Source organism: Lithobates pipiens, unplaced genomic scaffold (assembly GCF_037356315.1).
Source record: "Lithobates pipiens isolate NorthernLeopardFrog02 unplaced genomic scaffold, aLitPip1_a1.2 Scaffold_52, whole genome shotgun sequence".
Taxonomy (NCBI): domain Eukaryota; kingdom Metazoa; phylum Chordata; class Amphibia; order Anura; family Ranidae; genus Lithobates; species Lithobates pipiens.
In genome coordinates, this window is record NW_027507875.1 from 4,648,379 (window position 1) to 4,671,800 (window position 23,422).

Here is a 23,422-nt window from a genome sequence, read left to right on the forward strand (position 1 = left end):
TATTAAGCCATGTAAATTGTCCTATTGGTCTGCTAACAATGCTATGTATAATAATACAAATCTTTTAAAAGCAATATCGTCTCACTGCAATACTTACACTCTGCATAATATATATGAATAATGCGAATAATGCTAATAATAAAGTCGTCTAAAACACGGCTATAAGTAGAGAATAAAACTATCTTACATCAAAATAAACCATGTACTGCCAAACCAATAACGGCCAATTACTTAACGTCTATCAGTCAATGACTTAACAAAATAAACTTAGCACTCTTTTGCTCTATTTTGAATAGTTGTAGTTCTCCACATTAACTGTCACATTGATATCACCACTGACAACACACCACTTTTTAACAGCACTAAAATATGAAAAAAGCACTTTCTATGTTTCAAAAGTAGTTGCATTAGCAAAAAATAAAGTCCTGTCTTCTTTACACGCTAGCTTTTCTGTATACATTAATCTCTCTGTGTACACCAGCCACTCAATATAGACTAGCCTCTCTGTCTTCTGTATACAGGTGCCCGTAATCTATATACACTAGCCTGCCTTCTTTTTACAATAGTCTCGGTGTCCCAGCCTCTCTGCATACACTAGCCTCACTGAATTCCCCAGACTGTCTTCTGTATACACAAGCCTATCTGTAAAAAAAAATAGCCGGTCTTCTGCATACTCTAGCCTCTCTGTGTAACACAGTCTCTGGATTCCCTAGCCTACATCTCTGCATACCCAGGACCTTCCTCTGTATAATCTAGCCTATCTGTATACACTAGCCTGTCTTTTGTACAAATTAGCTACTCTGTAGCCTGTCTTCTGCATACACTAGCCTCACTGAATTCCCCAGACTGTCTTCTGTATACACAAGCCTATCTGTAAAAAAAAATAGCCGGTCTTCTGCATACTCTAGCCTCTCTGTGTAACACAGTCTCTCTCTGGATTCCCTAGCCTACATCTCTGCATACCCAGGACCTTCCTCTGTATAATCTAGCCTATCTGTATACACTAGCCTGTCTTTTGTACAAATTAGCTTCTCTGTAGCCGGTCTTCTGTGTATACACGATCCTCACTGTCTACTCTTAGTTGTCTTTTGTATACACTAGCATCTCTTTAAACATTAGCTCTCTGTATACCCAAGCCTCTCTGTATACACTAGTCCACCGGTATACACTAGCAAGTCTGCATACACTAGCCTCTCTTTGTAACTCAACTTCTCTCTCTGTATACCTTAGCCTCCATCTCTGCATACCCAGGACGTTCTTCTCTATAATCTAGCCTATTTGTATACACTAGCCTGTCTTTTGTACACATTAGCCTCTCTGTATAAACTAGCCGGTCCTCTGTATACACTAGTCCATCTGTATACACTAGCAAGTATGCGTACTCTAGCCTCTCTCTCTGTATAACTTAGCCTCCATCTCTGCATACCCAGGACGTTCTTCTGTATAATCTAGCCTGTCTGTATAATCTAGCCTATCTGTATACACTAGCCATCCATCTCTGCATACCCTGGACGTTCTTCTGTATAATCTAGCCTATCTGTATACACTAGCCTGTCTTTTGTACACATTAGCCTCTCTGTATAAACTAGCCGGTCCTCTGTATACACTAGTCCATCTGTATACACTAGCAAGTCTGTGTAACCAAGCCTCTCTCTCTGCATACCCTAGCCTCCATCTCTTGCATAAACCAGGACCTTCTTCTGTATAATCTAGCCTATCTGTATACACTAGCCTGTCTTTTGTACACATTAGCCTCTCTGTGTAAACTAGCCGGTCTACTGTATACACTAGTCCATCTGTATACACTAGCAAGTCTGCATACTCCTGCCTCTCTTTGTAACCCAGCCTCGCTCTCTCTCTCTGTATACCATAGCCTCCATCTCTGCATACCAAGGACGTTCTTCTGTATAATCTAGCCTATCTGTATAAACTAGCCTGTCTTTTGTACACATTAACCTCTCTGTATAAACTAGCCGGTCCTCTGTATACACTAGTCCGTCGGTATACACTAGCATCTCTTTATACATTAGCTCTCTGTATACCCAAGCCTCTCTGTATACACTAGTCCACCGGTATACACTAGCAAGTCTGCATACACTAGCCTCTCTTTGTAACCCAACTGCTCTCTCTGCATACCCAGGACGTTCTTCTCTATAATCTAGCCTATTTGTATACACTAGCCTGTCTTTTGTACACATTAGCCTCTCTGTATAAACTAGCCGGTCCTCTGTATACACTAGTCCATCTGTATACACTAGCAAGTATGCGTACTCTAGCCTCTCTCTCTGTATACCTTAGCCTCCATCTCTGCATACCCAGGACGTTCTTCTGTATAATCTAGCCTATCTGTATAATCTAGCCTATCTGTATACACTAGCCATCCATCTCTGCATACCCAGGACGTTCTTCTCTATAATCTAGCCTATTTGTATACACTAGCCTGTCTTTTGTACACATTTGCCTCTCTGTATAAACTAACCGGTCTTCTGTATTACACTAGTCCCCCTGTATACACTAGCAAGTATGCATACTCTAGCCTCTCTCTCTGTATACCCTAGCAAGTCTGCATACTCCTGCCTCTCTGTGTAACCCAGCCTCACTCTCTCTCTGTATACCCTAGCCTCCATCTCTGCATACCCAGGACGTTCTTTTGTATAATCTAGCCTATCTGTATAAACTAGCCTGTCTTTTGTACACATTAGCCTCTCTATATAAACTAGCCGGTCCTCTGTATACACTAGTCTGTCTGTATACATTAGCAAGTCTGTGTAACCAAGCCTCTCTCTCTGCATACCCTAGCCTCCATCTCTTGCATAACCAGGACCTTCTTATGTATAATCTAGCCTATCTGTATACACTAGCCTGTCTTTTGTACACATTAGCCTCTCTGTATAAACTAGCCGGTCTACTGTATACACTAGTCCATCTGTATACACTAGCAAGTCTGCATACTCCTGCCTCTCTGTGTAACACAGTCTCTCTCTCTCTGTATACCCTAGCCTCCATCTCTGCATACCCATGACGTTTTTCTGTATAATCTAGCCTGTGTTTTGTACACTTTAGCCTCTCTGTATAAACTAGCCGGTCTTCTGCATACACGAGTCTCTCTTTATACCCTTGGATGTCTTTTGTATACACTAGCTGCTCTTTATACATTAGCTCTCTGTATACCCAAGCCTCTCTATACACTAGTCCGTCTGTATACACTAGCAAGTCTGCATACACCAGCCTCTCTGTGTAACCCAGCCTCTCTCTCTGCATACCCAAGATGTTCTTCTCTATAATCTAGCCTATTTGTATACACTAGCCTGTCTTTTGCACACATTAGCCTCCCTATATAAACTAGCCGGTCTTCTGTATACACTAGTCCGTCTGTATACACTAGCAAGTATGCATACTCTAGCCTCTCTCTCTGTATACCCTAGCCTCCATCTCTGCATACCCAGGACGTTCTTCTGTATAATCTAGCTTATCTGTATACACTAGTGTATACAGACAGACTAGTGTATACAGAGGACCGACTAATGTGTACAAAAGACAGGCTAATGTGTACAGATAGGCTAGATTATACAGAAGAACGTGCTGGGTATGCAGAGCGCTCAGCTTCAAGGTATGGCCAACGTGAGTAATATGAGGGACACTCCTCACCCCCGCCCCCACCTACCAGATCTGAGTTTCATCCCCTTGCCCTCTCTGCCCCGGTCATCTGGTGGCAGTTTTATGCACTCCCTGGCCCCCACCCATTCATAATCCTTACCAACCTTTCTTTCCGCTGCTCACAGGAACACACTGGATGACTTGTCTAATTAACCAACTTGTACAAGACACAGCTATCCTCCTGTCTGACACCGGTCCCCCTTGGAGGCTTTACCCCTCACTGTTTGGGTGGTCCCTGCCTCTCCCTGGATGCTCCACATACAGTGCCTACAAGTAGTATTCAACCCCCTGCAGATTTAGCAGGTTTACACATTCGGAATTAACTTGGCATTGTGACATTTGGACTGTAGATCAGCCTGGAAGTGTGAAATGCACTGCAGCAAAAAAGAATGTTATTTCTTTGTTTAATTTTTTTTTTAAATAGTGAAAAGTTTATTCAGAGGGTCAATTATTATTCAACCCCTCAATTCAACAGAATTCTGTTTGGTTCCCCTAAAGTATTAAGAAGTAGTTCAGGCACAAAGAACAATGAGCTTCACATGTTTGGATTAATTATCTGTTTTTCCAGCCTTTTCTGACTATTTAAGACCCTCCCCAAACTTGTGAACAGCACTCATACATGGTCAACATGGGAAAGACAAAGGAGCATTCCAAGGCCATCAGAGACAAGATCGTGGAGGGTCACAAGGCTGGCAAGGGGTACAAAACCCTTTCCAAGGAGTTGGGCCTACCTGTCTCCACTGTTGGGAGCATCATCCGGAAGTGGAAGGCTTATGGAACTACTGTTAGCCTTCCACGGGCTGGACAGCCTTTGAAAGTTTCCTCCCGTGCCGAGGCCAGGCTTGTCCAAAGAGTCAAGGCTAACCCAAGGACAACAAGGAAGGAGCTCCGGGAAGATCTCATGGCAGTGGGGACATTGGTTTCAGTCAATACCATAAGTAACGTACTCCACCGCAATGGTCTCCGTTCCAGACGAGCCCGTAAGGTACCTTTACTTTCAAAGCGCCATGTCAAGGCTCGTCTACAGTTTGCTCATGATCACTTGGAGGACTCTGAGACAGACTGGTTCAAGGTTCTCTGGTCTGATGAGACCAAGATCGAGATCTTTGGTGCCAACCACACACGTGACGTTTGGAGACTGGATGGCACTGCATACGACCCAAAGAATACCATCCCTACAGTCAAGCATGGTGGTGGCAGCATCATGCTGTGGGGCTGCTTCTCAGCCAAGGGGCCTGGCCATCTGGTCCGCATCCATGGGAAGATGGATAGCACGGCCTACCTGGAGATTTTGGCCAAGAACCTCCGCTCCTCCATCAAGGACCTTAAGATGGGTCGTCATTTCATCTTCCAACAAGACAACGACTCAAAGCACACAGCCAAGAAAACCAAGGCCTGGTTCAAGAGGGAAAAAATCAAGGTGTTGCAGTGGCCTAGTCAGTCTCCTGACCTTAACCCAATTGAAAACTTGTGGAAGGAGCTCAAGATTAAAGTCCACATGAGACACCCAAAGAACCTAGATAACTTGGAGAAGATCTGCATGGAGGAGTGGGCCAAGATAACTCCAGAGACCTGTGCCGGCCTGATCAGGTCTTATAAAAGACGATTATTAGCTGTAATTGCAAACAAGGGTTATTCCACAAAATATTAAACATAGGGGTTGAATAATAATTGACCCACACTTTTATGTTTAAAATTTATTAAAATTTAACTGAGCAACATAACTTTTTGGTTTGTAAGATTTATGCATCTGTTAATAAATCCTGCTCTTGTTTAAAGTTTGAAGGCTCTAACTTATTTGCATCTTATCAAACCTGCTAAATCTGCAGGGGGTTGAATACTACTTGTAGTCACTGTATACCACAACGACATTGTCAGAGGGGCACCACTTGACAGGACACGGGGCTTTCATTCCGGTGGCATCTCCCATTGGAGGAAGGGATGATGGCCCCAACCCCTTGGCAGCAGGTTCTTTCATGTACAGACCAGGGCGGCTCATCTTCCCTTCTGGAGTCTTCACCTTAGATGGGGGAGTTGCACTTTGGGGGGTCTGAGTGATACCTAATGCGCTGTACTGGAAGGGCTTGACATTCCCGCATATGTGTCCCCTCCCCCTGGATGCGCCCCTTGTCCCCCCCTCTGGCTCCCACCTACTCTTTGCCGACATTGCCTTCTGCAGCTTTCGGGGACCCTGGATGACTTATTTATTGAGCCTATTGGTATGAGACACTGCTTCCCTCCAGGATGACTCTGGACCCCCCTGGAGGATTTACCCCTTACTGTTTGGGCGGTCCCAGCCTCCCTCTGGATTCTCTACACAGCCCCCGATGGCGATGCAGGAGAGACACTAATTGGCGGGCCCCAGGACTGCTGCTCGGGTGAAGCCTCCCATTGGATGGAGGGATGGTGGCACCAGCCCCTTGCCTGCCGGATTTTCCATGCACCGACCAGGGCTGCTCCTCTTTCATCTTGATGTGGTGACCATGGAGGGGAGGAGTTGAAATTTATGGGGTCCGGGTGTTTGCTGGTGGGAGTGCGCTAAAGGACTTGACATTTCTGCATGTTTGTCCCCTCTCCCCTGTTTCCCCCCTCCCTTCCCCCCCTTCCCACCCTTCCCTTCCCTCCTTTCCCTCCCCCTTTCCCCCTTCCACTCCCCCTTTCCCCCCTTCCACTCCCCCTTTCCCCCCTTCCCTGCCCCTTTTCCCCCCGGGGCGTGGACGGGGGAGAGGGGGTAAGGAGAGGACAATCTGCCAAAGGGAGAAATGCATTTGTTCGGGGACTGCATGTACTTTAGGGGTATGGGACGGGGGGTGGTGGATCCCATTCTGTGATGCCTTTTCTGTTGTGACGGGCTCCCTCGTGCATGCCTATGTTTAGGGCGAGCCGAGGAGACCCCTCAGTGCTGACAGTTATATGCTCTACCTCTGTTTTGGTTATACTATTGTTTTTTGTTTCTTTGATGTTACTGATTGTCTTTTATTTGCATACCGGTATCAGACGTGACATTTACCACTGCCGGGACTGGGGGGACTAGGATTCGGGGGCTCCCTCTCCGACCTGTCTACCCAATAACCCAAGTAGGACAGCGCTTTAAACCCAGTGTACATCTGGTAAGCGCTATAGCATAATTGTGCTGTTTTAGTATACCCTTCCTGTACTGTTGAGTGCGGACAACCCTTAATTTCCCTCTCCCCCTGGGGTTGAGGTGCCCGGCCTCTTTTTCCCTTTACCTTTCCTTCCATTTGCCCTTCCTTTCTCCCCCTTAGTTCCCGCCATGCATTACCTACCCAAAACCTACCTTGGTTCAACTTTCTTTGCTTTTCTCTGACGTCCCCCTCCCCCTCCCCGAGGAGCGATGGGAGACTCAGTCAAGGTCACCTCTCTAAACGTTAAGGGACTGAACTCCCCTGAAAAACGGTGGATCCTCCTGGGAAAACTGAACACATCCTGTACTGATGTGGCCTTTATACAAGAAACACATTTTAAAAATACTAGCCTCCCCTTTCTATGGTCGAGATCCTTCCCTAAGGTCTACCACTCTACTAACCCCTCCTCTCCATTCTGATCTCTAGCAGGCTCCCCTGGGTTCTCCAGGATTCTCTGGTGGACCCTGGGGGCCAATATCTTTTTCTTAGGGGCCACATTGGAGAGCGCCTTTTTACATTTGCCACTGTGTACGCTCCCAATGATCACCAAGACACGTTCCTCAGAACTACCCTGCACAGATTATGTGACTTTCGGGAGGGCCAATTGATATTAGGTGGGGACTTTAATGTCCCCTTTCGCCATCGGTTGACACTTCTGCCTCTTGCTCCTCGCTCCCTACCCCTCACCTAGGTCTCTATTCTGGCACCTTAATGAGAGCCTCATCCAGATACCGGAAGTTTTAGCAGATGTGACCAGGGAATTGGACCTTTATTTCCAAGAAAACTAAAGCAGGACTGTGACCCGGGGATAATTTGGGAGGCTCACAAGTCAGTACTCCGCAGGGTACTTATCAGGAACAGCTTGCTAATCTGTTTCGTGAACTTGCCTCTGTGGAAGCGAAACATAAACATACTCCCTTACGGACCTTAGAGATTGAATTGGGGACACTCCATACCCATATTGCTGTCCTACTCCATTATAAAGCGAAAGCGGCACTCCAGTTTTGTCGTAAACTGACGTAGGAGTCAGAGGACAAATGCAGAAAAATCTTAGCCAGGTCGGTAAAGGAGTTGAAATCTGGCTCTTACATACCACAGTTGATAGATGAGAATGGCCAGAGGGCCTCTACCCCAACCCAAATAGTTGAAGTCTTTGAAAAATGTTACTCTGATCTCTACAACCTGCCCGATTCAGGGTCTGGACAGGACTATATAGACAGATATGTAACCGGTTCTGGTCTACCAACCCTCTCATCGGAATCACGGGAGTACTTGAAGGACCCGATCACACTGGAAGAAGTCCAGACGGCCGTGGGACCTCCGAAGGTGGGTAAGGCTCCGGGCCCTGACGGATATACCGCACAATACTTTAAGACCTTCCTCCCTATTCTCGGCCCGCGCTTGGTGAATTTATTTAATACTCTGAGCTCAAATGGGGATTTTCCTGAGGATACCCTTAGAGCCCACATCTCGTTGATACCTAAGGAGGGCAAAGACCCGGGCCTATGTGGGAGCTACAGACCCATTTCCCTCCAAAATTCGGACCTAAAACTATTCTCTAACTCCTCACCACGTGATTGGCACATCACTTGTAGTCCCTTATACATATTGACCAGTTAGGTTTTATTCCCACCAGGGAAGATAGAGACAACACCACTAAGGTGCTTACCCTGATCCGTAAAGCAAAGTCATCTGGGACCCCTTGTCTTTTCATGAGTACTGATGCCGAGAAGGCTTTTGATCGGGTCAAATGGACATTAATGTTCTCGGTCCTTTGCCATATAGGTCTGAGTGAACGGATGCTGGCATGGATAAGTAAGATATACTCACGTACTTACATTCCACCGGACATCGCGCGTACGTTTATGTTGAAATTCCCCCCACCCCTTGTCACTAAGATCCGCAGTTTGCTTCACGGGTGGCATTCTGGCCTCCATTCCTGGTTCAGCAGATGCAATCTCATTAAAATGAACATACTCCCTAAATTTACTTATCTTTTCCAAGCTCTCCCGATCCAGATTCCAGTCCTGTTTTTTAAGCAAGCTCAATCCTTGCTCACTCAATTTAACTGGGCCCACAAAAATCCCAGACTTAAGCGGTCACAGCTGACATTGTCTAAACAACAGGGAGGGTTGGTTCTCCCTAACTTGCGACGCTACTACCTGGCCTCCCATCTGGGGCGTGTATTGGACTGGAATCGAAACAAACTTTCTAAGCTCACTCCCGAATCCCGCTAAGAAGCGCCATGTGGTGCTATAAGTATTTACCCACAGAATTTATGTCACATCCCACTATAGGGGCTTAGTTGAAAGTCAGTCACCTGATCGCTACCCAAAACACACTCACGTCTTTGACTTCCGCCCTATTCCCTATACGTGGCCATCCAACCTTTGAACTGGGGACCCACTTAGAAATTCCAACCTAGACAATGCGTCTAAATTCGTCATTGATGGAAAATGGCCTTCTTTCTCAACCCTAACAGATCCGACAGGGCTTTTCCAACTGCCTTTTTGGAGAGCGGCGCAACGACATCATTTTCTCCTTTCCATCCCCAATCCTCAAACGTTCGCCCGCCCTCAGACGGAGTTTGAGACTCTATGCAGGAGCGAAGGCCCTTTGGCCCACATTCTCTCTCAAACAGATTACCCACACTTAACCTGTCTGGCCAACTGGGAAAAGGACCTTAATTGCTAATTTTCCCCAGCACAGAGACAACGCATTATCACTTTGGCTCTCAAAATGTCGCTGTGCACGAAGATACAGGAGACAAATTTTAAACTTCTCACCAGGTGGTATTTGACACCATCAAAGCTGCAGAAATGTTTCCCCTCTTCCTCGAACATATGCTGGAGGTGTGGATAAGAAGAGGGCACGTTGCTGCACATTTTTTGGTCCTGCCTCAGCTTGGTGGACTTCTGGACAGAGATCCGATGCATGACACAAAAATTCACAGACTTCTCCATCCAGGAAGAGGCTGCATTCTTTCTCTTGTACCATTCACAGATTCCCATTAAGAAGTACAAAAAAATCTATTTTACGGCATGTGATTAATGCGGCGAAATCCTGCATCCCTCTCTATTGGAAAAAATGTTCCCCCCCTTTCATTACTCACTGGCTTAGGAAAATAGAGGACATTAAAAAAAATGGAGGACTTGATCCTCACATCACAAGGTAAACAAGAATTTTTTAAACAAACCTGAGACATCTGGAATACCTTTATATTCTCGCTAGAAGGATGTCGCCTGCTATCGCCTTAGTGCTCTGAGCTTTCCTTGACTGGCCCCTTGGACAGTGGCTGCCATCGTGTCTCGTCCCCTCTTCTCCTTTTCTGATCTTTCAACCCTTCTCTTTTCGGCCTTCCTCCCCTATCTCTCACCCCCTCCACCCCCTCTCTCTTTTGGAAAGAGTGGAAAATTGGGAATGACGGCCCCACACCCCCCTCTGGATGGATTATGCCGGAGGGACCTGGGGTTTGTGTGACCCTGGATCTTGGTACAGTACTTTATCCGTGCCTCGAATCATTGTGATTGATGGAAGGCAGACTCACAGTTGCGAATATACCTGTATCAAGTATTGTTCAGCTGCTTTTTGCTCTGTATTTCTCTGTTGCATTATGTACTTGGGGGACCGTCTTCCCCTATTTGGAGAAAAAATTATATTTGAAAAAAAAAGAAGCCTACGACACCTGGTATTCCCAGGCGGTCTCCCATCCAGGCATTAACCAGGCCGGACCCTGCTTAGCCTCCAAGATCAGATGAGATGGAACAGATTCAGGGTGATGTGGCCGTAGCCAATATCTTCAGGCACTCTCAACTCTCTTGACAAACACCAAGATGGTCACCTTGGAAACAAGCGGAAAAAAATAGGTCAATGGCCACAACATAAAAAGAAGCCTACGGCATCTGGAAATCCCAGGCGGTCTCCCATCCAGGTACTAAACTGGTCCCAACCCTGCTTAGCCTCTGAGATCAGATGAGATTGGGCTCTTTCAGGGTGGTGTGGCCGTAGGAGATTTCTTCAGGCACTCTCAACCTTGACTAACGCCAATATGGTCACCTTGGGAAACAAACAAAAAAATCAAGTCAATGCCAACAACATGAGAAGAAGTCTACAGCACCTAGTATTCCCAGGTGGTCTCCCATCCAGGTATTAACAAGGCCTGACCCTGTTTAGTCTCTGAGATCAGACGAGATCTGGTGCTTTCAGGGTTATGTGGCCATAGGCGAGCTCTTCAAGCACTCTCAACCCTCTTGACAAACACCAAGATGGTCACCTTGGTAAACAAAAAAACAAAAAAACAAGTCAATGCCAACAACATAAAAATAAGCCTCCAGCACCTAGTATTCCCAGGTGGTCTCCAATCCAGGTACTAGCAAGGCCCGACCCTGTTTAGCCTCTGAGATCAGAGGAGATTGGGGCGCTTTCAGGCTTATGTGCCCATAGGCAATCTCTTTGGGCACTCTCAACCCTCTTGACAAATGCCAAGATAGTCACCTTGGGAAACAAGCGAAAAAAAAACAGGTCAATGTCAACAACATAAAAAGAAGACTACGGCACCTGGTATTCCAAAGCCATCTCCCATCCAGGGACTAACTAGGCCCAACCCTTCTTAGCCTCAGAGATGAGAAGAGATAGGGCTCTTTCAGGGTGATGCTGCTGTAAGCGAACTCTTTGGGCACTCTCAACCCTCTTGACAAATGCCAAGATGGTCACCTTGGGAAACAAGCGAAAAAAAAAAAAACGAATCAAGGCCAACAACATAAAAAGAAGCCTACAATAACTGGTATTCCCAGGTGGTCTCCCATCCAGGTACTAACCAGGCCTGACTCTTCTTAGCCTCCAAGATCAGACGAGATTGGGTGCTTTCAGAGTGCTCGGACTCTTTCCCCATCACTAATGGGATGAGGCAGGGGTGCCCTCTGTCTCCCCTAATTTTTATTCTGACACTGGAACCACTTATGTGTCACATTCGGAATGACCCGAATATTACTGGCATATCCAAACCCTCGGCACACCACAAAATTGCGGCGTACGCTAACGATCTAATTTCTTTCGTCTCCAATCCACACATTTCGCTTCCCAATATACTCGCGGCTCTCCGGCGATACGGCAGCCTATCAAACTATAAAATCAATTGCACCTTTGGCTGTATTGAATATATCGGTCCCGGATGGTGAGGCCAAGAGGCTACGCTCCGCTTTTCCATTCTACTGAGCTGAAAAATCTATACGTTACCTGGGCGTTGACATCGCAGCGGATTTGGCGCAATTGTACCCGCTTAATTTTGTCCCTCTCCTGAATAGACTGAAATCTGATTTGGGAAACTGGCATGCTTTAACACTGACCTGGTTCAGGCGCTGTAATGCATTCAAAATGACGGCCCTCCCGCGGATTTTATACTTGTTCCAGACATTACCGATCCGGTTACCCCCAATTTTTTTCAGACAACTGCAGGTGCTGCTCCGGGACTTTATTTGGCCGCGCAAACTGCCCAGAGCCCGTTTGCAATTGCTTGCCAGACCAAAGGACAAGGGGGGTCTGGGTCTCCCAGATCTGAGACAATACTACAGAGTGACTCTGCTAGCGAGAGTCGTTGATTGGCATTGTAATGGCCCACACAAGCAGTGGGTGGAGATGGAGATTGAGGATGGATCCATTCCCCTATTGACCTCCCCGTGGCTCCTGTCCTCCCTACCAAAAGACCTCAGAGATCACCCCGTAGTGGGAGCTACGTTGGCTGTTGTGCGGAGGTTGTTCCGCTGCACACACATTGCTCCCCTGCCGTCACCAATGACTCCGGTTATAGGTAATCCAGACTTCCCACCGGGATTTACCAACAAGAAACTGCGACAGTTGACAGTGGTGGGGAAACAGCGTCTGGGAGAGGTGTGGCCCTCGGGAGGGCTCCCGACCACGCAAACTGTCGCCAAGCTTTCTGACCCTCCGCTTGACTTGTTTAGTGCTTATCAACTTCATCACTTTCTTCTGGCCATACAAAGGGCCCCCTACACTCCTAGAGACCTGACACCCTATGAATCCATCTGTCACAAAAAGGAACCTGTGCGACACACCCTCTCCCTCCTGTACAACCTATTAAGTAGTCAGGAGGAGGAGTCGACCCCACCATTTATCCACAAATGGGAGAGGGACTTTGGCATCACATTTACCCCACAACAGATAGGCAAGATCCTGACATTAGTACATAAAGCTTCCATCGCAAACCAATATCAAGAATCAGGATACAAGATAGTCTCACGCTGGTATAGAGTCCCATACCTTCTGAATAAAATGAATAGATTGATCCCGGATGTTTGTTGGAGGTGCAATTCAGATACGGGGACCATGGGACACATTTTCTGGGCATGCCCGGCCTTGAGGAACTTTTGGGTGGAGGTGACCGAGACGATAAAAACTCTCAGAAATGTAGATATCGCAGACAACCCAGCAGCGTGCCTTCTACACTTGACCGAACAGCCTGTTCGAAAATACAAAAAAAACCTCCCGATGCAACTCCTGAACGCCGCCCGGGCCTGCATTCCCACACTGTGGAGGCAGCCTCAGCCCCCCATCCAAGGTGCTGTGGTATTCCAAAGTCACGACCGGCTCATATTTTACTCTGGTTCACATAGGTCATGATAAGCTGGCTCGCTGTGGTCCCAGTTGCTCTCCATGATTACATTTGTCCGAACAGGGCTGCATTAGTTATACTGTACTACATGTCCGAGGTGGGGTTTCTCTCATTTCTGCATGAAACTCTAGGACTCCCCTCTGAGAACCCAGAGTTATTTGGCTGCCTATTTTTTGTTACCATGTAATTGTGACCCTGGGTCATGCTGTATGGTTGACTGTTATATTTATTTTGTTCTACTTATACTTAATAAAAGAATAAAACAAAAAAAATAAAAATAAGTCAATGCCAACAACTTAAAAAAAGCCTATGGCATCGAGAAATCCCAGGCGTTCTCCCATCCAGGTACTAACCAGGTCCCAACCCGGCTTAGCCTCTGAGATCAAATGAGATTTGGCTCTTTCAGGGTGATGCAGCCATAGTAGATTTTTTCAGGCACGCTCAACCCTCTTGACAAACGCCAAGATGGTCACCTTGGGAAACAAATAAAAAAAAACAAGTCAATGCCAACAACATAAAAAGAAGCCTACCGCACCTAGTATTTCCAGACGGTCTCCCATCCAGGTATTAACAAGGCGCGACCCTTTCTAGCCTCTGAGATCAGCGGAGATTGGGCGCTTTCAGGGTGATGTGCCCATAGGCAATCTCTTTGGGCACTCTCATCCCTCTTGAAAAATGCCAAGATAGTCACCCTGGGAAACAAGCGAAAAAAAACAGGTCAACGCCAACAACATAAAAAGAAGACTACGGCACCTAGTATTCCAAGGCCGTCTCCCATTCAAGTACTAACTAGGCCCAACCCTTCTTAGCCTCTGAGATCAGAAGAGATAGGGTGCTTTCAGGGTGATGCGGCTGTAAGCGATCTCTTTAGGCACTCTCAACCCTCTTGACAAATGCCAAGATGATCACTTTGGGAAACAAGCGAAAAAAACAGGTCAACACCAACAACATAAAAATAAGCCTGCGGCATCTGGAAAACCCAGGCGGTCTCCCATCCAGGTACAAAACAGGCCCAACCCTGCTTAGCTTCTGAGACCAAACGAGATTGGGCGCTTTCAGGGTGTTGTGCTCATAGGCAATTTCTTTGTGCACTCTCAACCCTCTTGACACATGCCAAGATGGTCACCTTGGGAAACAAGGGAAAATAAAACAGGTCAACGCCGACAACATAAAAAGAAGACTACGGCACCTAGTATTCCAAGGCCGTCTCCCATTCAAGTACTAACTAGGCCCAACCCTTCTTAGCCTCTGAGATCAGAAGAGATAGGGTGCTTTCAGGGTGATGCGTCTGTAAGCGATCTCTTTAGGCACTCTCAACCCTCTTGACAAATGCCAAGATGATCACTTTGGGAAACAAGCGAAAAAAACAGGTCAACACCAACAACATAAAAATAAGCCTGCGGTATCTGGAAAACCCAGGCGGTCTCCCATCCAGGTACAAACCAGGCCCAACCCTGCTTAGCTTCTGAGACCAAACGAGATTGGGCGCTTTCAGGGTGTTGTGCTCGTAGGCAATTTCTTTGTGCACTCTCAACCCTCTTGACACATGCCAAGATGGTCACCTTGGGAAACAAGGGAAAATAAAACAGGTCAACGCCGACAACATAATGAGAAGCCTACGGCACCTGGTATTCCCAAGCTGTCTCCCATCCAGGTACTAACCAGGCCCATCGCTGCTTAGCCTCCGAGATCAGATGAGATTGGGCTCTTTCAGGGTGATTTGGCTGTAGGCACTCTCTTTGGGCACTCTGAAGCCTCTTGACAAAGGCCAAGATGGTCACCTTGGGAAACAAGCTAAAAAAAACAGGTCAAAGCCAACAACATAAAAAGAAGCCTACGGCATCCAGTATTCCCAGGCGATCTCCCAATCAAGACACTAACCAGACCAGATCCTACTATGGCACCTGGTCTTCCCAGGCAGTCTCCCATCAAGGTACAAACCAGGCCTGACGCTGCTTAGCCTCTGAAATCAGACGAGATCGGGTGCTTTCAGGTTGATGTGGCCGTAAGCATTCTCTTCAAGACACGCCCAACCCTCTTGACAAACGCCAAGATGGTCGCCTTGAGAAACAAGCAAAAAAAACAGGTCAAAGCCAACAACATAAAAAGAAGCCTATGGGCTTACAGCGGACCCTAAGAGATGGGACCCACTAGCTCTGTCATGGTTCGGACGCTGTAATATGAACGCAATGCCACGACTTCTGTATCTACTACAAGCCTTACCTATCAAAATACCCCAGACTTTCTTTCATGCGGATCGCTCAACCTTTATCAAGTTGACTGGTGCTGGTGTTCTGCCATATACTGTCCGGCCATGATATAGTGTCTGCGCCGTACTGCGCATGTGCAGTACGGAGCAGACGAAGCTTCGGAAAATCTCCGAAGCCGAACGGCGCCTGCGCGGTGAGTGGAGGTGGTAGCCCCACCATCCAAGCGGACATAGGGTTGTGAATATTAGAGGGCCCCTCGCAGGCGAGCTTAGCTCGCCACGCTTCGGGCTCAGCCTCGCTGCGCTCGGCTCTTTTATATTCTTACTCTATGTCCACTTGGATAGTGGGGATAGAAACTGGACTCAGTGCGCAGGCGCCGTTCATGCTCGGCAATTTTCGGAATCTGTGTTGCTGTGTACTGCACATGCGCAGCACACAGCGGACACTATCCGATGGGGGACCATATGTGATAGGACACCGGCATGGGGAACTGAAGCTATGGGTCAAGCTAGAGCAGGAGATGGTGCGGGTTCCACTGACTGGTCTGCCTTGGGCGGGGAGGCCATTGGAGCCCTGTGTGACTACTCACCCGTTAATTGGCCCCTCGCTCGCCGAGATGGATAGTTTTTTTCACCTTTCCCACCTGACTAACTTCCCTTCTCCTATGACCCCAATTATTGGACATCCTAGATTCCCTCCGGGCCTGTCTGACCAGGCCTTTACCAGGCAAGCCCCGAAAGGGCTTCTGAGAGCAGCCCTATTTCTTGGACCCACGGGCTTGATTCCCATGGGGACCATACTGCTAGAGCAAGTACCTGTTGCATTGGATAGCTGGAGAGCTAGACAGCTAATCCATTTCCTCGGATCACTACCTAACCATTCGTTCTTCTCTAGACAATTCCACCCCTTCGAGGAACTTTGCCTGGATGATGGCCCAGTTCGTGGTTTCCTCTCTAGGTCCTACCAAATCCTGACAGACGCACAATCCTCCACGGATCCACCCTTCCTAGCTAAATGGAAAAGGGACTTACAAACTACATTCTCCAAACCACAGAAGGACAGAATACTCTTTTTCGCCCATAAGTCGTCACTCTGCAGTAAATATCAGGAGATCTCATATAAGCTGATCACACGCTGGTATCGTACACCGGTGGTGTTGGCCAAAATATTCCCCGGTCAATCTGACCGCTGCTGTCGCTGCGGGCAACAGGCTGGCACCATTCTCCACATTTTCTGGGAATGCCCTAAATTACAAACATTCTGGCAGCCTGTCCTGAGACTCATCCACAAGTTCACAGACATTTCCTTAGCCAATGATCCCACAGCAGTTCTTCTCAATCTAACTCCTATGTCGAGAAAGCGTTATCATAAGTCCTTACTTAAACATCTCCTCAATGCAGCTAGGGCCTGTATCCCAAGTCAGTGGAAAGAGCAATCTGCTCCAATGGTGACCCAGTGGTTCGCAAGGGTAAATGATATTGAACGAATGGAAGACCTGACTGCCACAATGAGGGATAAAACGGAGGAGCATGGGAACAGATGGTTCTACTGGACCCAGTTTCGCTTTTCGGAAGAATACCTCCGCGAGACATAGTAAGCTCATGGTGATCGTTGGAGATCGCTGTTCCAAACGTTGGACAGCTGATGAGCTGGTGAGCCGAGGGCGTCTCTTGCTCCCTGGGAGGGGACCCCATCCTATCCACTCTACCCACGACACCCCCTTACCCCTTCTTTTCCTTTTCTGCCATTTCCTTCCCCAATCTTCTCTTTCCCCTTCTCCCTCCTTTCAGTTCTACTATTTCCCTTCTTAACTCAAAAAAGGGAAAAGAAAATGGTATGTTCCGACCCCATTTGACTACTACACAATACTCTTCCCCTATCTATGGATATCTAAACTCTTCGAGGATAGCAGGGCTAGTATCAATAATATTTTACGTGGTAGAGGATCCCAACGAGATGGAGCTTTAATCTCATCTTGATATGACCGCAAAGCTGTACACATGCTATTCTCCTCGGACTTCTTACCATTGGCTCTGATATCCATGCAATATGATAGTTTGTTTGTAACTATTTGTATCACACATTCTGTGAAGTTGCCTTTGCATTGTATGTTGCATACTACTAAATAAAAAAAAATAAAAAAAAGAAGCCTATGGCACCTGGTATTCCCAGGCGGTCTCCCATCCAGGTACTAACCAGGCCCGACACTGTTTAGCATCCGAGATCAGACGAGATTGGGTGCTTTCAGGGTGATGGGGCCATAGGTAATCTCTTCGGGCACTCTCAACCCTCTTGACATACGCCAAGATGGTCACCTTGGGAAACAAGTGAAAAAAAAAACAGGTCAAGGCCAACAACATAAAAAGAAGCCTACAGCACCTAGTATTCCCAGGTGGTCTCCAATCCAGGTACTAGCAAGGCCCAACCCTGTTTAGCTTCTGAGATCAGAGGAGATCGGGTGCTTTCAGGGTTATGTGCCCATAGGCAATCTCTTTGGGCATTCTCAACCCTCTTGACAAATGCCAAGATAGTCACCTTGAGATACAAGCGATAAAAAACAGGTCAATGTCAACAACATAAAAAGAAGAATACGGCACCTGGTATTCCAACGCCATCTCCCATCCAGGTACTAACTAGGCCCAACCCTTCTTAGCCTCAGAAAAGAGAATAGATAGGGCTCTTTCAGGGTGATGCTGCTGTAAGCGATCTGTTTGGGCACTCTCAACCCTCTTGACAAATGCCAAGATGGTCACCTTGGGAAACAAGCAAAAAAAAAGAAAACGAATTAACGCCAACAACATAAAAAGAAGCCTACAATAACTGGTAATCCCAGGTGGTCTCCCATCCAGGTACTAACCAGGCCCGACTCTTCTTAGCCTCCAAGATCAGACGAGATTGGGTGCTTTCAGAGTGATGTGGCCATGGGCAATCTCTTCAGGCACTCTCAACCCTCTTGACAAACACCAAGATGGTCACTTTGGGAAATAAGCGAAAAAAAACCAGGTCAACGCCAACAACATAAAAAAAAGTCTACGACACCTGGTATTCCCAGGCGGTCTCCCATCCAGGTACTAACAAGGCCCGACTCTATTAGCCTCCAACATCAAACGAGATCGGGTGCTTTCAGGGTGATGTGCCCTTAGGCAATCTCTTCAGGCACTTTCAACCCTCTTGACAAACGCCAAGATGGTCACCTTGGGAAACAAGCAAAAAAATAAAAATAAGTCGGAAGCTAGAGACAATACGGCCCGAGTCCTCAATTTAATCCATGCGGCGCATGTACAGGGAAGGCCCTTGCTTATGTTGTCAACGGATGCGGAGAAGGCCTTTGACAAGGTGGCCTGGCACTTTATGCAGGCCACCCTGGAACATATAGGTCTTGGCCCCAACATGATGAGCTGGGTAATGTCGCTTTACTCCACGCCATCGGCAGCGGTACGGGTGACCGAGTGGTGCTCGGACTCCATCTTTATGTTGTTCCCCATCACTAATGGGACGAGGCAAGGGTGCTCTCTGTCTCCCCTAATTTTAATTCTGACACTGGAACCACTTATGTGTCACGTTCGGAATGACCCGAATATTACTGGCATATCCAAACCCTCGGCACACCACAAAATTGCGGCGTACGCTGACGATCTAATTTTTTCCGTCTCCAATCCACACATTTTGCTTCCCAAAATACTTGCGTCTCTACAGCGACACGGCAGCCTATCAAACTATAAAAACAATTGCGCCAAGTCGGCTGTATTGAATATATCGGTCCCGGATGGTGAGGCCAAGAGGCTCCGCTCCTCTTTTCCATTCTACTGGGCTGAAAAATCTATACGTTAACTGGGCGTTGACATCGCAGCCGATTTATCGCAATTGTACCTGCTTAATTTTGTCCCTCTGCTGGATAGACTGAAATCTAATTTGGGAAACTGGCATGCTTTAACACTGACCTGGTTTGGGCGCTGTAATGCATTCAAAATGATGGCCCTCCCTCGGATCTTATACATGTTCCAGACATTACCGATCCGGTTACCCCCAATTTTTTTCAGACAACTGCAGGTGCTGCTCCGGGACTTTATTTGGGCGCGCAAACTGCCCAAAGCCCATTTGCAATTGCTTGCCAGACCAAAGGACAAGGGGGGTCTGGGTCTCCCAGATCTCAGACAATACCACAGAGTGACTCTGCTAGCGAGAGTCGTTGATTGGCATTGTAATGGCCCACACAAGCAGTGGGTGGAGATGGAGATTGAGGATGGATCCATTCCCCTATTGACCTCCCCGTGGCTCCTGTCCTCCCTACCAAAAGACCTCAGAGGTCACCCCGTAGTGGGAGCTACGTTGGCTGTTGTGCGGAGGTTGTTCCGCTGCACACACATTGCTCCCCTGCCATCACCAATGACTCCGGTTATAGCTAATCCAGACTTCCCACCGGGATTTACCAACAAGAAACTGCGACAGTTGACAGTGGTGGGGAAACAGCGTCTGGGAGAGGTGTGGCCCACGGGAGGGCTCCCGACCACGCAAACTGTCGCCGAGCTTTCTGACCCTCCGCTTGACTTGTTTAGTGCTTATCAACTTTGTCACTTTCTTCTGGCCATACAAAGGGCCCCCTACACTCCTAGAGACCTGACACCCTATGAATCCATCTGTCACAAAAGGGAACCTGTGCGACACACCCTCTCCCTCCTGTACAACCTATTGAGTAGTCAGGAGGAGGAGTCGACCCCCACCATTTATCCACAAATGGGAGAGGGACTTAGGCATCACATTTACCCCACAACAGATAGGGAAGATCCTGACCTTAGTACATAAAGCTTCCATCGCAAACCAATATCAAGATACAAGATAGTCTCACGCTGGTATAGAGTCCCATACCTTCTGAATAAAATGGATAGATCGATCCCGGATGTTTGTTGGAGGTGAAATTCAGATATGGGGACCATGGGACACCTTTTCTGGGCATGCCCGACCTTGAGGAACTTTTGGGTTCCCAGTAGCGTGCCTTCTACACTTGACCGAACAGCCTGTTCGAAAATATAAAAAAACCCTCACGATGCAACTCCTGAATGCCGCCCGGGCCTGCATTCCCGCACTGTGGAGGCAGCCTCAGCCCCCATCCAAGGTGCTGTGGTATTCCAAAGTCAATCATATTCTCCGGATGGAAGAATTGACCGCCACCCTTCACGCGCCCAAATAAAGTCCCGGAGCAGCACCTGCAGTTGTCTGAAAAACAATTGGGGGTAACCGGATCGGTAATGTCTGGAACATGTATAAGATCCGAGGGAGGGCCATCATTTTGAATGCATTACAGCGCCCGAACCAGGTCAGTGTTAAAGCATGCCAGTTTCCCAAATCAGATTTCAGTCTATCCAGGAGAGGGACAAAATTAAGCAGGTACAATTGCGCTAAATCCGCTGCGATGTCAACGCCCAGTTAACGTATAGATTTTTCAGCCCAGTAGAATGGAAAAGAGGAGCGGAGCCTCTTGGCCTCACCATCCGGGACCGATATATTCAATACAGCCGACTTGGCGCAATTGTTTTTATAGTTTGATAGGCTGCCGTGTCGCTGTAGAGACGCAAGTATTTTGGGAAGCAAAATGTGTGGATTGGAGACGGAAAAAATTAGATCGTCAGCGTACGCCGCAATTTTGTGGTGTGCCGAGGGTTTGGATATGCCAGTAATATTCGGGTCATTCCGAACGTGACACATAAGTGGTTCCAGTGTCAGAATTAAAATTAGGGGAGACAGAGAGCACCCCTGCCTCGTCCCATTAGTGATGGGGAAAGAGTCCGAGCACCACTCGGTCACCCGTACCGCTGCCGATGGCGTGGAGTAAAGCGACATTACCCAGCTCATCATGTTGGGGCCAAGACCTATATGTTCCAGGGTGGCCTGCATAAAGTGCCAGGCCACCTTGTCAAAGGCCTTCTCCGCATCCGTTGACAACATAAGCAAGGGCCTTCCCTGTACATGCGCCGCATGGATTAAATTGAGGACTCGGGCCGTATTGTCTCTAGCTTCCGACTTATTTTTATTTTTTTGCTTGTTTCCCAAGGTGACCATCTTGGCGTTTGTCAAGAGGGTTGAAAGTGCCTGAAGAGATTGCCTACGGGCACATCACCCTGAAAGTACCCGATCTCGTTTGATGTTGGAGGCTAATAGAGTCGGGCCTTGTTAGTACCTGGATGGGAGACCGCCTGGGAAAACCAGGTGTCGTAGACTTCTTTTTATGTTGTTGGCGTTGACCAAGAGGGTTGAGAGTGCCTGAAGAGATTGCCTATGGCCACATAACTCTGAAAGCACCCAATCTCATCTGATCTTGGAGGCTAAGAAGAGTCGGGCCTGGTTAGTACCTGGATGGGAGACCACCTGGGATTACCAGTTATTGTAGGCTTCTTTTTATGTTGTTGGCGTTGATTCGTTTTCTTTTTTTTGCTTGTTTCCCAAGGTGACCATCTTGGCATTTGTCAAGAGGGTTGAGAGTGCCCAAAGAGATCGCTTACAGCAGCATCACCCTGAAAGAGCCCTATCTCTTCTCTTTTCTGAGGCTAAGAAGGGTTGGGCCTAGTTAGTACCTGGATGGGAGATGGCGTTGGAATACCAGGTGCCGTATTCTTCTTTTTATGTTGTTGACATTGTTGACCTGTTTTTTATCGCTTGTATCTCAAGGTGACTATCTTGGCATTTGTCAAGAGGGTTGAGAATGCCCAAAGAGATTGCCTATGGACACATAACCCTGAAAGCACCCGATCTCCTCTGATCTCAGAAGCTAAACAGGGTTGGGCCTTGCTAGTACCTGGATTGGAGACCACCTGGGAATACTAGGTGCTGTAGGCTTCTTTTTATGTTGTTGGCCTTGACCTGTTTTTTTTTCACTTGTTTCCCAAGGTGACCATCTTGGCGTATGTCAAGAGGGTTGAGAGTGCCCAAAGAGATTACCTACGGCCCCATCACCCTGAAAGCACCCAATCTCGTCTGATCTCGGATGCTAAACAGTGTCGGGCCTGGTTAGTACCTGGATGGGAGACCGCCTGGGAATACCAGGTGCCATAGGCTTCTGTTTTTTTTATTTTTTATTTAGTAGTATGCAACATACAATGCAAAGGCAACTTCACAGAATGTGTGATACAAATAGTTACAAACAAACGATCATATTGTATGGATATCAGTGCCAATGGTAAGAAGTCCGAGGAGAATAGCATGTGTACAGCTTTGCGGTCATATCAAGATGAGATTAAAGCTCCATCTCGTTGGGATCCTCTACCACGTAAAATATTATTGATACTAGCCCTGCTATCCTCGAAGAGTTTAGATATCCATAGATAGGGGAAGAGTATTGTGTAGTAGTCAAATGGGGTCGGAACATACCATTTTCTTTTCCCTTTTTTGAGTTAAGAAGGGAAATAGTAGAACTGAAAGGAGGGAGAAGGGGAAAGAGAAGATTGGGGAAGGAAATGGCAGAAAAGGAAAAGAAGGGGTAAGGGGGTGTCGTGGGTAGAGTGGATAGGATGGGGTCCCCTCCCAGGGAGCAAGAGACGCCCTCGGCTCACCAGCTCATCAGCTGTCCAACGTTTGGAACAGCGATCTCCAACGATCACCATGAGCTTACTATGTCTCGCGGAGGTATTCTTCCGAAAAGCGAAACTGGGTCCAGTAGAACCATCTGTTCCCATGCTCCTCCGTTTTATCCCTCATTGTGGCAGTCAGGTCTTCCATTCGTTCAATATCATTTACCCTTGCGAACCACTGGGTCACCATTGGAGCAGATTGCTCTTTCCACTGACTTG

At 47.4% G+C, this 23,422-nt stretch overlaps 9 pseudogenes; 3 read left to right on the forward strand and 6 right to left on the reverse strand.

Annotated features, from left to right (window-relative positions):
- Window positions 1–10,693: 10,693 nt before the first annotated feature.
- LOC143957462 (5S ribosomal RNA) lies at window positions 10,694–10,813 on the reverse strand (annotated as a pseudogene).
- Window positions 10,814–10,908: 95 nt separating this feature from the next.
- Window positions 10,909–11,027, reverse strand: LOC143957406 (5S ribosomal RNA; annotated as a pseudogene).
- Window positions 11,028–15,044: 4,017 nt separating this feature from the next.
- Window positions 15,045–15,163, reverse strand: LOC143957318 (5S ribosomal RNA; annotated as a pseudogene).
- A 2,625-nt stretch (window positions 15,164–17,788) lies between these two features.
- On the reverse strand, window positions 17,789–17,907 carry LOC143957327 (5S ribosomal RNA; annotated as a pseudogene).
- Window positions 17,908–18,008: 101 nt separating this feature from the next.
- LOC143957329 (5S ribosomal RNA) lies at window positions 18,009–18,127 on the reverse strand (annotated as a pseudogene).
- A 322-nt stretch (window positions 18,128–18,449) lies between these two features.
- On the reverse strand, window positions 18,450–18,568 carry LOC143957363 (5S ribosomal RNA; annotated as a pseudogene).
- A 3,342-nt stretch (window positions 18,569–21,910) lies between these two features.
- LOC143957393 (5S ribosomal RNA) lies at window positions 21,911–22,029 on the forward strand (annotated as a pseudogene).
- A 324-nt stretch (window positions 22,030–22,353) lies between these two features.
- Window positions 22,354–22,472, forward strand: LOC143957334 (5S ribosomal RNA; annotated as a pseudogene).
- Window positions 22,473–22,572: 100 nt separating this feature from the next.
- LOC143957645 (5S ribosomal RNA) lies at window positions 22,573–22,691 on the forward strand (annotated as a pseudogene).
- Window positions 22,692–23,422: the final 731 nt, after the last annotated feature.